Raw genomic sequence first — 12,986 nt, 5'->3', positions numbered from 1 at the left:
TGGTGCTGGCTTGTGGAGCTCTGCTTATCTCCACAGAGGCCCAGCAAGACTACCACAGTCTCCCTGATCTCTACAAGGAGGCCATTAAACTCGCAGTCAAAAATGCTCATCAAAGTACCCGTCAGCACATGAATTTCTATATCCAATGGAAAGAACCAAAGGTAACTGCAAAGAAAATGTTTATAAAAGCGTGAAGCTTTCATCATCTGCAAGCTTAATTAATAAGTATGACATTGATTTGTTCCTTCTGTTTCCTTCTGAATCGGCTGCATTCCAGTCTATGACAGTTTTGCATTTTTTGCATTGTTATTTTATATGGACTTTAATTAAAACAGTTGTTAGCAGTTTTGTATATAATATGTTTATGTGATTTAGATTGCCGATGACTATTTTGACATTGAGATTCTCTTGAAAGCAACAAACTGTGCAAAGTCAGCTGTACCATATCATCGGGATGACTGCATGTTTATGACCAACAGGGTAAGTAATGAGTCACTGTACTGTGAACATTGAACATCCATTCATCCATCCATCGTCCAACCTGCTTATCCAACTGGGTCGTAGGGGGTCCGGAGCCTATCCCGGAATGCACATTGAACATCAATTAACAAATTAATTTTGGTTTGTGGTATTTTTTTCCATGTCCTCTGGGAGAAAGTTGGCCAGCAACAAACAAGCAAACAAATAGATGGCCTCAAACATCCAGTTCCTTCATATTATTCTTAAATTGTAGTAGATCAAAGGCAAAAGGCTGGATTACCAAGTTGAAACAAACATTAATCAACTGAGGGGCGACATGAAGAGCCTCAAGCTATGAAGCCTATCTGGCCCTGTTTAAAGACCTGTGGGCTGTACTAAAAAGCGGGTTTTACATACCCAGAGTTAACTCAATAGAGCTGGGTTAACCAACTCTGATTGCTGATTGCTCTTTATCATAGTCTGTGTGCATTTACATATAAGGGCCCACTTTGGCATTGCAAACTAGTGATGCAGACTGACATCTGCCCTTTGATAGGTGGCTCATAAAGGGGCACCGAATATCAGTATCGGGATAAAAACTTGGTATTACTTGGTATCGGATCAAAAAGAAAATCAGTGGTATTACCCATCCCTACTATTCAGTCAAAGGGGGCTCATATATAGGCTACGTTTGTGGTGAAAGGGCGGGACTTAACACCTGTTTTAATCTGAAAGCCAGCAATTTAACCTGATCGGAGCAGGTCAGGTGTGTATGGAAGTAAATTAATGACAAAAGTCGTTGATGAAAAAAAACACGTTGAATTACACTTATCGAATAAAAACGCATTGCATTAATGACGCTTTGAATTTTTGGGGACTGTAATTTAATATCTGCATACATTTAAACATTGAACATTTCAACTGAAAACATTTCAATCGTAATTTCATTGCTTAAATATTCAGTACAAATATATTCGGCTTCCAAAATTCAGTTACAAAAGATACGTATTTTAAAGTGCATGTTTATAATTCAACCACATGAATTCAGTTAATTTAATTTCGCCTCAAAATAAATTTCAAAAGAACAAATTCAGTTGAAAATATTCCATGTGTTTTATTCGCATCTTTATTATTCAAGCAGTAACATTCAGTCCTCTTATTTCTGCTTTACAATATTCAGTCCCGTTATTTTCGCTGTTTCAAATACGCTGCCACAATTTCAGTGGTTTAAAATACGATCCGAAATTCAACCCTCTACATCCGGGACTAGCAGGATGAGCCATAGATTGCCGATAGAGTTCTCTTCGGGAACCGCGACCAAAATGGAGCAAGCGATCAGTACAAGTACTGATTGACTTGGTAGCAGATTTTTGTTGATTGTGTTATTTATGTTTCTTGTCGTTTACTGGTCAATACGAAAACTTATTGGGATGGGATAGTAGTGGACTTGGGGACTGACAGGTGCGCGATGTCGGCGATGACACCAGAAGGGACCTTAATAGCACTTTGCTAGCTTGCAAGGGGAACAGGGGGATAGTAGTCGACTTGGTGACTGACAAGTCCGTGATGTCGGCGATGACACCAGAAGGGACCATAATAGCACTTTGCTAGCTTGCAAGGGGAACAGGGGGATAGTCGTCGACTTGGGGACTGACAGGTCCGTGACGTCGGCGATGACACCAGAAGGGACCTTAATAGCACTTTGAAAGTATGATATGCCTAATTAATAAAGGAAAAGACGGTGACAATGAAACGGTATCGGACAGGGCTGGGCCGTGAAATATCGCGTCGTGTTTATGAACATTCATATCGTCATCAGTGTATAATATCGTGCTAAACATTTGTTTTCTTACATAATAGTTATAATGCACTATTTATACAAATTCCATCAAGGTATAAGTCAGTTGCTGGTGCCCTTGCCATTATACCTGTTGCCAGCAGCTTTCATAACTGACTGTCAATATCATAAATTTATCACGCTGATTTAAACTCTTGGGTGTGTAAACCTTGTAGTTGCCCGCAGGCATCTTACGTTAGCAAGATAAGTTTGGTGATAATTAATGTAGCTAGCGAATTACTTACATAAAAACCTACTAGTTGGGGTTGCAATAAGTTATCGTATTGACCAGTAAACGACAAGAAACATAAATAACACAATCAACAAAAATCTGCTGCCAAGTCAATCAGTACTTGTACTGATCGCTTGCTCCATTTTGATCGCGGTTCCCGAAGAGAACTCTATCGGCAATCTTTGGCTCATCCTGCTAGTCCCGGATGTAGAGGGTTGAATTTCGGATCGTATTTTAAACCACTGAAATTGTGGCAGCGTATTTGAAACAGCGAAAATAACGGGACTGAATATTGTAAAGCAGAAATAAGAGGACTGAATGTTACTGCTTGAATAATAAAGATGCGAATAAAACACATGGAATATTTTCAACTGAATTTGTTCTTTTGAAATTTATTTTGAGGCGAAATTAAATTAACTGAATTCATGTGGTTGAATTATAAACATGCACTTTAAAATACGTATCTTTTGTAACTGAATTTTGGAAGCCGAATATATTTGTACTGAATATTTAAGCAATGAAATTACGATTGAAATGTTTTCAGTTGAAATGTTCAATGTTTAAATGTATGCAGATATTAAATTACAGTCCCCAAAAATTCAAAGCGTCATTAATGCAATGCGTTTTTATTCGATAAGTGTAATTCAACGTGTCTTTTTTCATCAACGACTTTTGTCATTAATTTACTTCCATAGGTGTGCAGTACAAATTACCATTGAAATTTATCTAGTTTAAATAGTGAACTACAATTCATAGTACCTAAAACTCGGTGAGCCTCCAGAAACCTGGCTAATCCAGTAAACACGCTCCGTAGTACAGCAGTGTAATCAGGGTCACTAGCTTGATCGGAGGGCAGTATTTTAATATAGAGCAGTGTTCAGTTAAATGGGATTTGCTGTCAATACTTTTTGTTGTATTTGCTTTGTATGATATCGCCTTATGGTGTCCTTGTTTTGGAAGCTCTTTCCCCTAAAATTGTTTTGTTTGATTAAACCCTACTGAACTGTAGGGTGACTGAACCCAAATGAAACCTGGTTCAGGAGAGGTAGAAACACTGCGGGCAGTCGGTCAGGACTGCGAAGACACACTGAACCTAATAGGATTAAGTTAGACACAATTGTCCAGTCCTTAGTTGTTTATTTGCAGTGGGATTATGCGTAGAACACAGGAACATAGGTACATACGCAGGAATATCCGTGAGTGTGGTTCTAAAATGAATACAAACTTAAATTAACCAGTAACATCAACAAATAAATCTGCCACACTTTAACATATTCAATAAGCGGCTGCACATTGCTACTGATAACACGAAAGGCAAATAATACATATTCCATTAAACGCAACACACTCGTAAATTAAATGTACATGATAATATAAACAGGAATAACTTAAACGATGTGGTATTAATGGAATCAGTGAATTACAATTAAATGCCGCTTCCACAACTCAGGAAAGTAACGCAGTTATCGGTAAGTGCGCAAGTAACTACTATAAGTTTTCTGTAATGCTACTTACTTGTATATCCATGCACACTCTCAAATGTGACACAGGGGCAGCTTTCGGCTGAGAAGTTAACGAACTGAATAAACCAACTATACGAGCTGCCCGCATCCTCACTTTGCTCTCTTCCGGTCATATGTCTTACGAATGCACGTTACCAGTCCTCGTACGTGTCAACTTAAATACATTATAATAATTACCGGGTCTTTTGTACACCTGCAGTCCAGCAGCTTTGCCATAAATCTTTAGATATGTCTTTACTACACATTCTGTCATTGTATTTATTGCATACAACTCTTTCAATTCTTTTTTTGTGTGTCTGTGTGTTTTTGCAGCCATTTATTAACTGTAGAGTTTGCAGCAAACGGTCTGGTAATGATCTTACGGATCCATCAATTGACTGTGCGCCACAAAAGAGAGTGGATGAAGTAAGTGTAAATTAGATTTGAGAAACTTTGCATTATGGAAATGTAACAAGATCAGTTAACTGTGAGACGTGTGCTCAGAATATAAAATGTAAAATTTTACCAGTGTATTATTTAATAATGATGAATTTATATTTATTGTGAATAAATGACTACAATCTAGGTCTATATATCACACTCTGATTAAAGTGCTTAACTTTTCATCCCCATTTTGCACTTAAGGACAAAAGGTGGAAAATGTGTCCACGTATCATTGGAGGAGATTCTCCCATAACTGTGCTGGCTTAGAAAGCTGAAATCGACTGTCTGGGCTGTTACTGATAGCTGATGGTCCTGCAGTGTCCCAAGAGGAGGAAACTATGAGGGAAAATGCTTTGCTTTGTTATATAGGTGTAATCAGGATGTAATACAACATTTAAAAATTTCTGACGCAATTCCAATTAACCAAATGAACTACTTAACACCATTTACAATGACATGTCATTTATACTTTTACCAAGATAAAAATTATTGCAGTGTCCTGTCAGTAAAAATGCACTGCTTAAGGTCCCTCTGGCGGATAGCTCAGGAAATATCAGCACTGTAGAGCGAGACGTAAGACCGAGTTTTTTTCACCAGTGGTAAACTTTCTAATTTCTACTACTTCTCTCGAAATAATGACACACATTAATAAAATACAACTAATAAAATAAAAATAATCTATCATTCTCCTTCATTGTATTAGCTGTATACTGATTTATGTTCTTTTGAAACTCTATGCCATTTATACGAGTTCTTTGGTTCGCCTTATTACATTCCCAGCCAACATGTCCATGTGGGGCCCATGTGGGTTTATGGATGGGCTGAATCATGGGCCCCATTTGGGCAGCCCTACTGGGCCCCATAAAGATTTGTCCTCAGGTTCCATGGTGGCCCCACCTGTGGCAGCCCACCTGGGGCTAATATGGGCTAAACTTGGGGCTCATTTAGGCAAACTCACTGGGCTCATGTATGGCCCCACTACTGAATGCTCATTTGGGTAAATGATGGGGTTTTAACAGGCTAAACCTTTTGGGCAACTGGGCTATATACCTGGGTCCCACAAAGGTTATTTTTCAAATATTAAAGCTATATATAAATTTGGTTAGGCTAAAATCTAAATGTACACCATGTACTATTTTACACAAACTTACACCATTTGCTATTTTTACACAAATTTACACCATTTAGTACTTCTACAATTCTTATTTAATTTTAAAATGCAAGTACATGGCTTACGTTAATAACAGGTAAATGAGGCAAATAATGGCATTAAGATTTCACAAATGTTATTTTCAACTTTGTCTAGACATTTAAAAATGAAAAAAATTCAGAATGTAGTTTAAGTAATGAAGTTTATTAACTGACACCAAATTTTCAACAGAACATTGTCATTTGTGAATGCAAAAATACATTTTTGAAACAAAAAAAAAGCAATAAGTGAAAAGTTGAAACTATGGCTGAGGCCCGGCTGCAGCATCATGCCTACAGAGGAGAAAAACAAAATGCATTAAAATTCATATTATAGTCATTTATGCAAAACAAAAACTAATAAATCTAGCTTTTGTGTTTGACAAAAAAGCTTTCATACTTTTTTTAATTCCATTTGTGAGTATGCAAGCACAACCAAATTATCACCAAGTGTCATCAGTTTCTGTTTTATTATGCTATGCAGCCCGAACCATGTGAGAATTTCATTTAAAATGTCTGCTCTAGCATTACAGTAAGACAGGATTATATCAATTAAGTTGAGTAGTAAAGAATTATCAATTAAATTAACAGCTCAAACATTAATTGACAGATCTCCAGAATATCTATGAACCCATCCAACAAGTATTATTGTGCTGTATCGACTATGGTATGCTATACTACATTTTTCCCCCCCAAAAGATAGCAACAGAGTACTTTTATAAATTACAATATCACTGACATATATTTAGTGATGCACAGATACCAGTTTTTTGAGACAAAACTTTGTAAAATAAAGTAAAATTTAAAACAGGCGCTTAACATTTAGACCAGAGGTCTCCAGCTCCAGTCCTAGAGAGCTACCGTCCAGTTAGGTTTTCTATCCTACCTGGCCTCTGATGAGCCACACCTGTTCTCAGGTAAATACCAGGGCCAGGTGTGGCTCATCAGAAGCCAAGTGGGACAGAAAACATACGGGATAGTAGCTCTCCAGGACCGGAGTTGGAGACCCCTGATTTAGACTGTAATTATATAGTGCATTCTTTATCGTATCATGGAATAAGTCTATTCCATGGGGGAAAAAACGTGTATACATTATGTGTTTTAATAAATACAAGTTAAAATGACTGCATTCAAATAAGTAGTTTTCCATCAGAAACAAATTAAACCATAGAAAAAAATGTCAATTTTCCAACTAGTAGGTATGCAAACATGTACAGAAACCCCTGTCTCTGTATATGGTATAGAAGGCAATATTATATTCCACATAACTTAATAACACAACTAATTTTCACAAATGTATATTTTAACCCCACCACATACCACCACCTAGTTTTCATATGTGAGCTCAAACTTTAGGTGGGAAAATAACAGACCAATCAATCTAGGGCAAATGTCATTTGTAAATGAACACAGTATGGTTAACATCCAAGCGATTATTTAATAATCGTAAATAGAGCAGTACACATTCAAATATATACAACATTATTTTAGCTATGTATAGCTAAAGTACATTAAAATACCAAGTGGTACTTTAATTCGTAGCCACAAATTAAAAAATTCGAACGTTTCAGCAACAAAAATGCCATGTTTAACTCGTTTCTAGTTATGTTAGCATGCGTGCTAATTTACAATAAGAATATCATCATAGGACATGACAAATTCTTAAAAGTTATGATGCCAAACTTTATTAATTGACACCTTTTGTCAGGTTTACTATTCAAGCATTTAAGAAATAACATAACTTACCTCAGGCTTGTTCTTCGGACCGCTTAGATTTATTACTCTCGCGCTGCTCCACTCCTGAACGTTAAAATTGCGCGGAAAAATGAATTATGGGATACACGACAAAACAATTAGTGGGAGGGGTGACGGCAGCTCATCACCATCCTACCCATAATCCTAATTGTGGGACAAGCAGTTCTTAACAAATGTATAAAACGAATGAACTTTGCGGGATATTATTGAACAAAAACACCTTTAAACGGTTGATTACTGCTAATTAAAAGAATTAAAAACAATTTTCAACAAAAACAATTTTCAACTGCTTTAACTAGATTATAATTGTCAGTATTACTTCCTGCTTGCTCTTACGCTATGTTGATACCCCCAAAGAAACAGAATCAGCTATAGCACAGTAAATGGAAATGAACGTTTAACGTTTTCTGGTATGCCCACATATTCATTATGTTTAAATGGGCAACCCAAATGGGCCCCACTAATATCCAAAGAACTCACTATGAACATGAAAATGGAAAAACATATTTTTAAACGTATGCATAATAAAAGCAACATAAATTAATATTTTGGATATATTTATGCCAAAATTACAAAATCTTTGTATACCCAAATAAACCCACAAAGGGCCCATGTGTGCCCTATATGTACAGGTTTGCTGGGCTTCCCACATACATCCCACTATAAACTTTCCTAGGCAGCCCAACAGGGCCCCAGTATCAGCCCGTTTACTAGCCCACTTAGAGCCCATGCCCACGTGGAACCCGACCAGCCCACTTTAAACCCGTGTTGGCCCCACAAGGGCGTGTTAGCTGGGTTATCAGCTTTACATGGATCAAGTTTCACTTATAGAAAATTAAACAGCAGACATACTCAGATATACCGCAAATTATTTTCAGTTATTCATTCTGGCTGGCTTTCTGAACCACTACAGGACACAATAGATCCACCCCTGGCAAATTGTATCGTCAGGACCCACCTTGCGTTAAGTACAGGGTGTGTGTGCGCTTAAGCACAATGGGATCTTAATTATAGTATGTGCTCGTGATTTTAGATTTAATATTGAAAGCCAGTGTAACCAATAAAAACTAGAACTCCTACATACTACTTTTTACACATCTCATACCCTGAAGGTTTTATCGTGAGCAGTGATATAATGTTTGATATTTGGGATTACATCCTCATTGTCGTGTCGAGCAACAGGCATGATGCGGGAGCAGGAATTTAAATGAACAAAATGGGGTTTTATTAACTAAGGATTGAACAGAAACAAGTAGGATTGTGGGGGATCCAAAACAATAATGAAGGGCAAAGGGGAAACACAGAACACAGGGGAGATAACATTAATGTCAGGAGAACACAGGACTGGGAAGTACTTTTATATGGGAGACCAAAAAGGGAGCAGAATGAGATGCAGCATGAAAGACCAGAGGAGGGGGACTGAGGGAGCAAACATGAGGGCTGAAGAATGACGTGACCCAGGACCAGACAAGGGCTGAAAATATCCATGGTGGACAGACCAGACAATACAAGATGGAACTCCAGAAGGTCAAAACCAACCACTGGACCAGACACAGAATGTCACAAGGGGAACAGAGCAGAACAAGACCAATGACAACCAGAGAGCATGGCACACACGTGACAAGACGAGACAGGACAGTACTGGGGCCGGGAAGCAGACAAAGACAAGACTAGGGACTGCAGGGAAAGGAGACTGGAAGCACCATGGGACAGAAACAGGGCAGACAGATGGAAGGAACACAAGGAAAGGGACAGAGACACTAGTGTGGACCACAGAGGACATAGACCAGAGAGAAACAAAGGTGGGACAGGGTAATGGGGCAAAAACTGGGGCATGGGTAATATGGTTCTTCTGGGTCCCCGGGAGCTGGATGCAGGGACATGGATTCTCAGGGGTCTTGGAAGGTTCGAGGGACTGGGTGGTGCTATGGGAATAATAGGGCTGGGACTGATGGACGGTGATGGGCCTACAGGACCGGGACCCAAGGCCCTTGAGGGAACCCCAGGGCCAACACTGAAGGGCGCCGAGGGATCCGTAGGCCTGGGACCACTGGGACACCCAAGGACTGAGCCGGGACCTCTGGTGGCAGGCAGGGCTAAGCCAGGACATCTGGCAGTGAACAAAGCACAGCAGGGACATCCGGCAACAGACAGGGTCCAGCCGGGACAATGGGAGATAAAGCAGTGCAGTCAGGGACTGGAAATTCATGGGCAGCACGGCCCTCTCTGCTGGGCCATGAGCTGGGGATTTGTATGTGGCAACAGGCCTTCCTGGGCTGGGCTTCAAAGGCTTTCAAATCTGGCCTCCAATTCATCCCCTGTATCTAACTAGCAGAGCATGTGAGCGGAGTGGAGCGGTGAGAATTTCCGCTCCTCGCTCACGAGGCTGTTGGCTCCGCCCGCTCCTCCGCTCTAATTCTCACTAAGTCGTCCGCTCAACACCGCTCCTCGCTCCACTAAAATTTCTTCCCGCTCCAGTCAAACCGCTCCACGCTCGCTCAAATTTAAAAGAGGGACAAATAATCTGAATGCCTAACAAATATCACCTTAAACCGATGCCTTATATCATAAAGAAATGTGAGCAACGGCACTCAGAACAGAAAATATTTATTTTTAAACAACATATAGGCAACGATGGACAGGTTTGGCAATGGCATTCCACACAAAATAGGCTTAAAAATAAAGGAATCAGTGGGCTTAATAGCCTAAAGAATATACAGGCTAAGCGCATCCACGTTTTAAATTCCTCAGTTACTGTATTTTCTGTTGATGCTGCTGCTGCGTCTCTCTCTATAAAATAAAATTTCACTGACAGCGTTACGTGAATTTAAAAAATCCTATTAGACCTAATTTGAATGACAAACTAATTTATTTGATTACCAAATTATAGGCTTTTATACTTTTATTTACTTTATAGACTTAATATGCTACAACCATATAAAACTTGCTCAAGTTTTGCTCTGGCCTCCGCGTGTTCGCGTAGCACACTCATGTTTCCGAGAAAGGTCTTTTTAGATTCCAAAGCGGATCTAAATCTTGATAATTGTATAGATGAATTCTGGGAAGATTTGCGCACGCCTCAGAGTCGTAGTGTGAGCTGTATCGGAGCGAAATTGGAGCGAGACAGAGCGACCGCTCTAGCCTTAATTAAAAAACCGCTCCGTGCTCTGACCAAATTTCGCCCGCTCCGCTCCTCGCTCACGCTCCGCTCCACTCCGCTCACATGCTCTGCTAACTAGTGAATTCTCTCCCACTCCTTCACCACCTTAGCTACTGTGCGGTGAGCGTACTGGTGCAGAATGGCCACTGTCGCATCATCCAGGTGGGTGTTACACAGTGGTGGTGGATGAACTGACTCCCCATTAGTTCTGTGAAATGGTTTGAGTGTCTTGAAAACATTCATTCAAATGTTATTTGTGTGTGACTCAGATACTGAGTCCTGTCCTGTATTTTGGGCAATCATCCGCCTGGAGAATAAAATGCTCTGTGCCATTTTGAAGCTCTGGAGCTCCAGAAGAGACATAGATGGGGGGAAAAAATGATTTTTGGAAAAAAAAGATCCAAGATGGACTTTTGCAAGATCTCACAAAACCAGTAACTTTAATTTCTGTTGTTAGTTTTGTGATTTTGTTCACTATAAGAGTGCACTTATACTATTGGAGCTGTATAGTAGCGTGTTTGCTATGTTAATCTGATAATGTAATAATCACGTATGATTTACACGTTTCCACTTGTATCTGTTTACTTTTTTTCTTTATGGTTTGTAATTATGAATATTACAGACCTGTGCATCCTGTCCTGTCTGTTTAGATTTATTTATTAAAAGCTATTTTGAGTGAAAGTTTAAATCTGTTTGGTTTGCCATTGTCGATGTAATCCTGGATAAATGCTCTCCTGCTACATTATTGTGATATGTAAGCCACTTTGCCACCTTTGTAGTTGAATTTACTGATTTGTAATTTCACAGATCACAGGACAAACCAGTACTCCACTGGTTGGTTAAAGCAAAAACTTGGTCTGAATTTGTGCATTCTGGACCTAAACTTTCTGACTCTGACACATACTTCAATAACCCCTTACTATAATGTACTTCAATAACAAACTTCATGTCCTGATTCCATAAGCCTACCACATACCAGAGTTTCCCTGGATTAACCAAACTGCTCCCAGAGGGTCATGCTGAAGGTCATGAAGATCCTTATCCAGAATGGTAAGCACTGTCTCAGGGCACAAGGCTGTATTTTTGTTCACAGTGATTATATATTTTTCAATAATGTTTTATGATCACATTATTAACTGTTAAAATCCTAATGTTTTGAACTTCCCATGGGGAAACCCCTGCCGTCCTCAATAATGGGTCAGAGCAATCTATCATTCTACCCCATGTGGTACAGCAGCTAAATATCACTGGTACACCCAAGATGTTGTCCTTGCAAACAGTCCACCAAAGGGTCACTCAGGTGGGTGGTTTGTCTGTCTCCTTTAAGGTTTCCCCCCCTGGACAGCCCCAATGAGAAAAATCAGATCTCAAATGCTTTCATGCAGATGGATTGAATCTGGTTGACCACACCTATCCAGTAGCTGCACTGCAGAAGGAATATCCACACCTCAGAGGATCACGGATCTCAAACAGTGCTTGGACTATTCAAAGAGAAAAAGTTGGTATGTGTTCTGACATAACAAATGGACTTTCCCAAACTATCGAAATTGCTTGTCCATGAGAATCCTGTTTTATGTAATTAGGGTATTTTTGATATTCCAATTCCAATGTCTGAATATTCTTAATTAACAATTCAAGCCTTATTATGCTATTATATTATCATTATGTCAGTGACATAAAATGGTCTTAAAATGACAATAATATAGTTTATTGCAATTATTTCTGGAACAATATATCATCCAACAAAAGTAGTTATCGTAACAGTACCCTCTGCAGTCCTGGCATAGAACATGTCTGCATTGTAGGGACCTAAGAGGGCTAATCCTCTGTGCCTGTCCCTGTGATTTTAAGATTTAAGATTTAAGCCTTGGCGCCCTCTGCAGTCACGCCACAGAACTGCTATGTGATGTAGGACATCCCTAAAGTTATTGTGCCCTCTGCATTGCCAGGACAGAACAGCTATGTGATGTAAGGTGCCCAGACCCAGGGGTCTCAACCAATCAAATTTGAACCTTTAAGGATTGAATAGGAATGTCCCGTATAAAATGCTGTGTTCCATTTTCAACAAATATCAGATGAGATTCAGCTGGAACGAAATACAGTTTAATTTTAACATGTTTTTAAATCCCCCCCACAGGGTTGACAACTTTAATTATAGCTAACCTTGGTCAAACTGTAGGGGGCCCGCTGAGCCCTCTGACTGCTCAAATAGCCCAGGGGTCTCTAAGAAATGACCCTCCCCTCCTGCCCGGTGAGTATCTGCATTTCTGCGTTTCTGGTAGTGTGACCGAAAAAATAAATAAAACTGTATCTAAAATTGTGACAAGAAGAACACCAACATTTCAAAACTGGGCGGCCATCAGATTTTTTTTTATAATCATGATTAATGACGTACGTGTTGCAAGACCA

The 12,986-nt window shown here is 39.4% G+C and overlaps 1 long non-coding RNA gene across 1 annotated transcript; it reads left to right on the top strand.

Annotated features, from left to right (window-relative positions):
* The first annotated feature begins 387 nt into the window (after positions 1-387).
* Positions 388-5,163, top strand: LOC140588847 (uncharacterized). The gene is made up of 2 exons (XR_011990046.1): positions 388-480; positions 4,364-5,163. It is a non-coding gene; the product is annotated as an uncharacterized lncRNA (long non-coding RNA).
* Positions 5,164-12,986: the final 7,823 nt, after the last annotated feature.

This window comes from Paramormyrops kingsleyae, chromosome 4, assembly GCF_048594095.1.
Source record: "Paramormyrops kingsleyae isolate MSU_618 chromosome 4, PKINGS_0.4, whole genome shotgun sequence".
NCBI lineage: Eukaryota > Metazoa > Chordata > Actinopteri > Osteoglossiformes > Mormyridae > Paramormyrops > Paramormyrops kingsleyae.
This window is presented reverse-complemented; position numbering and strand designations above follow the sequence as displayed.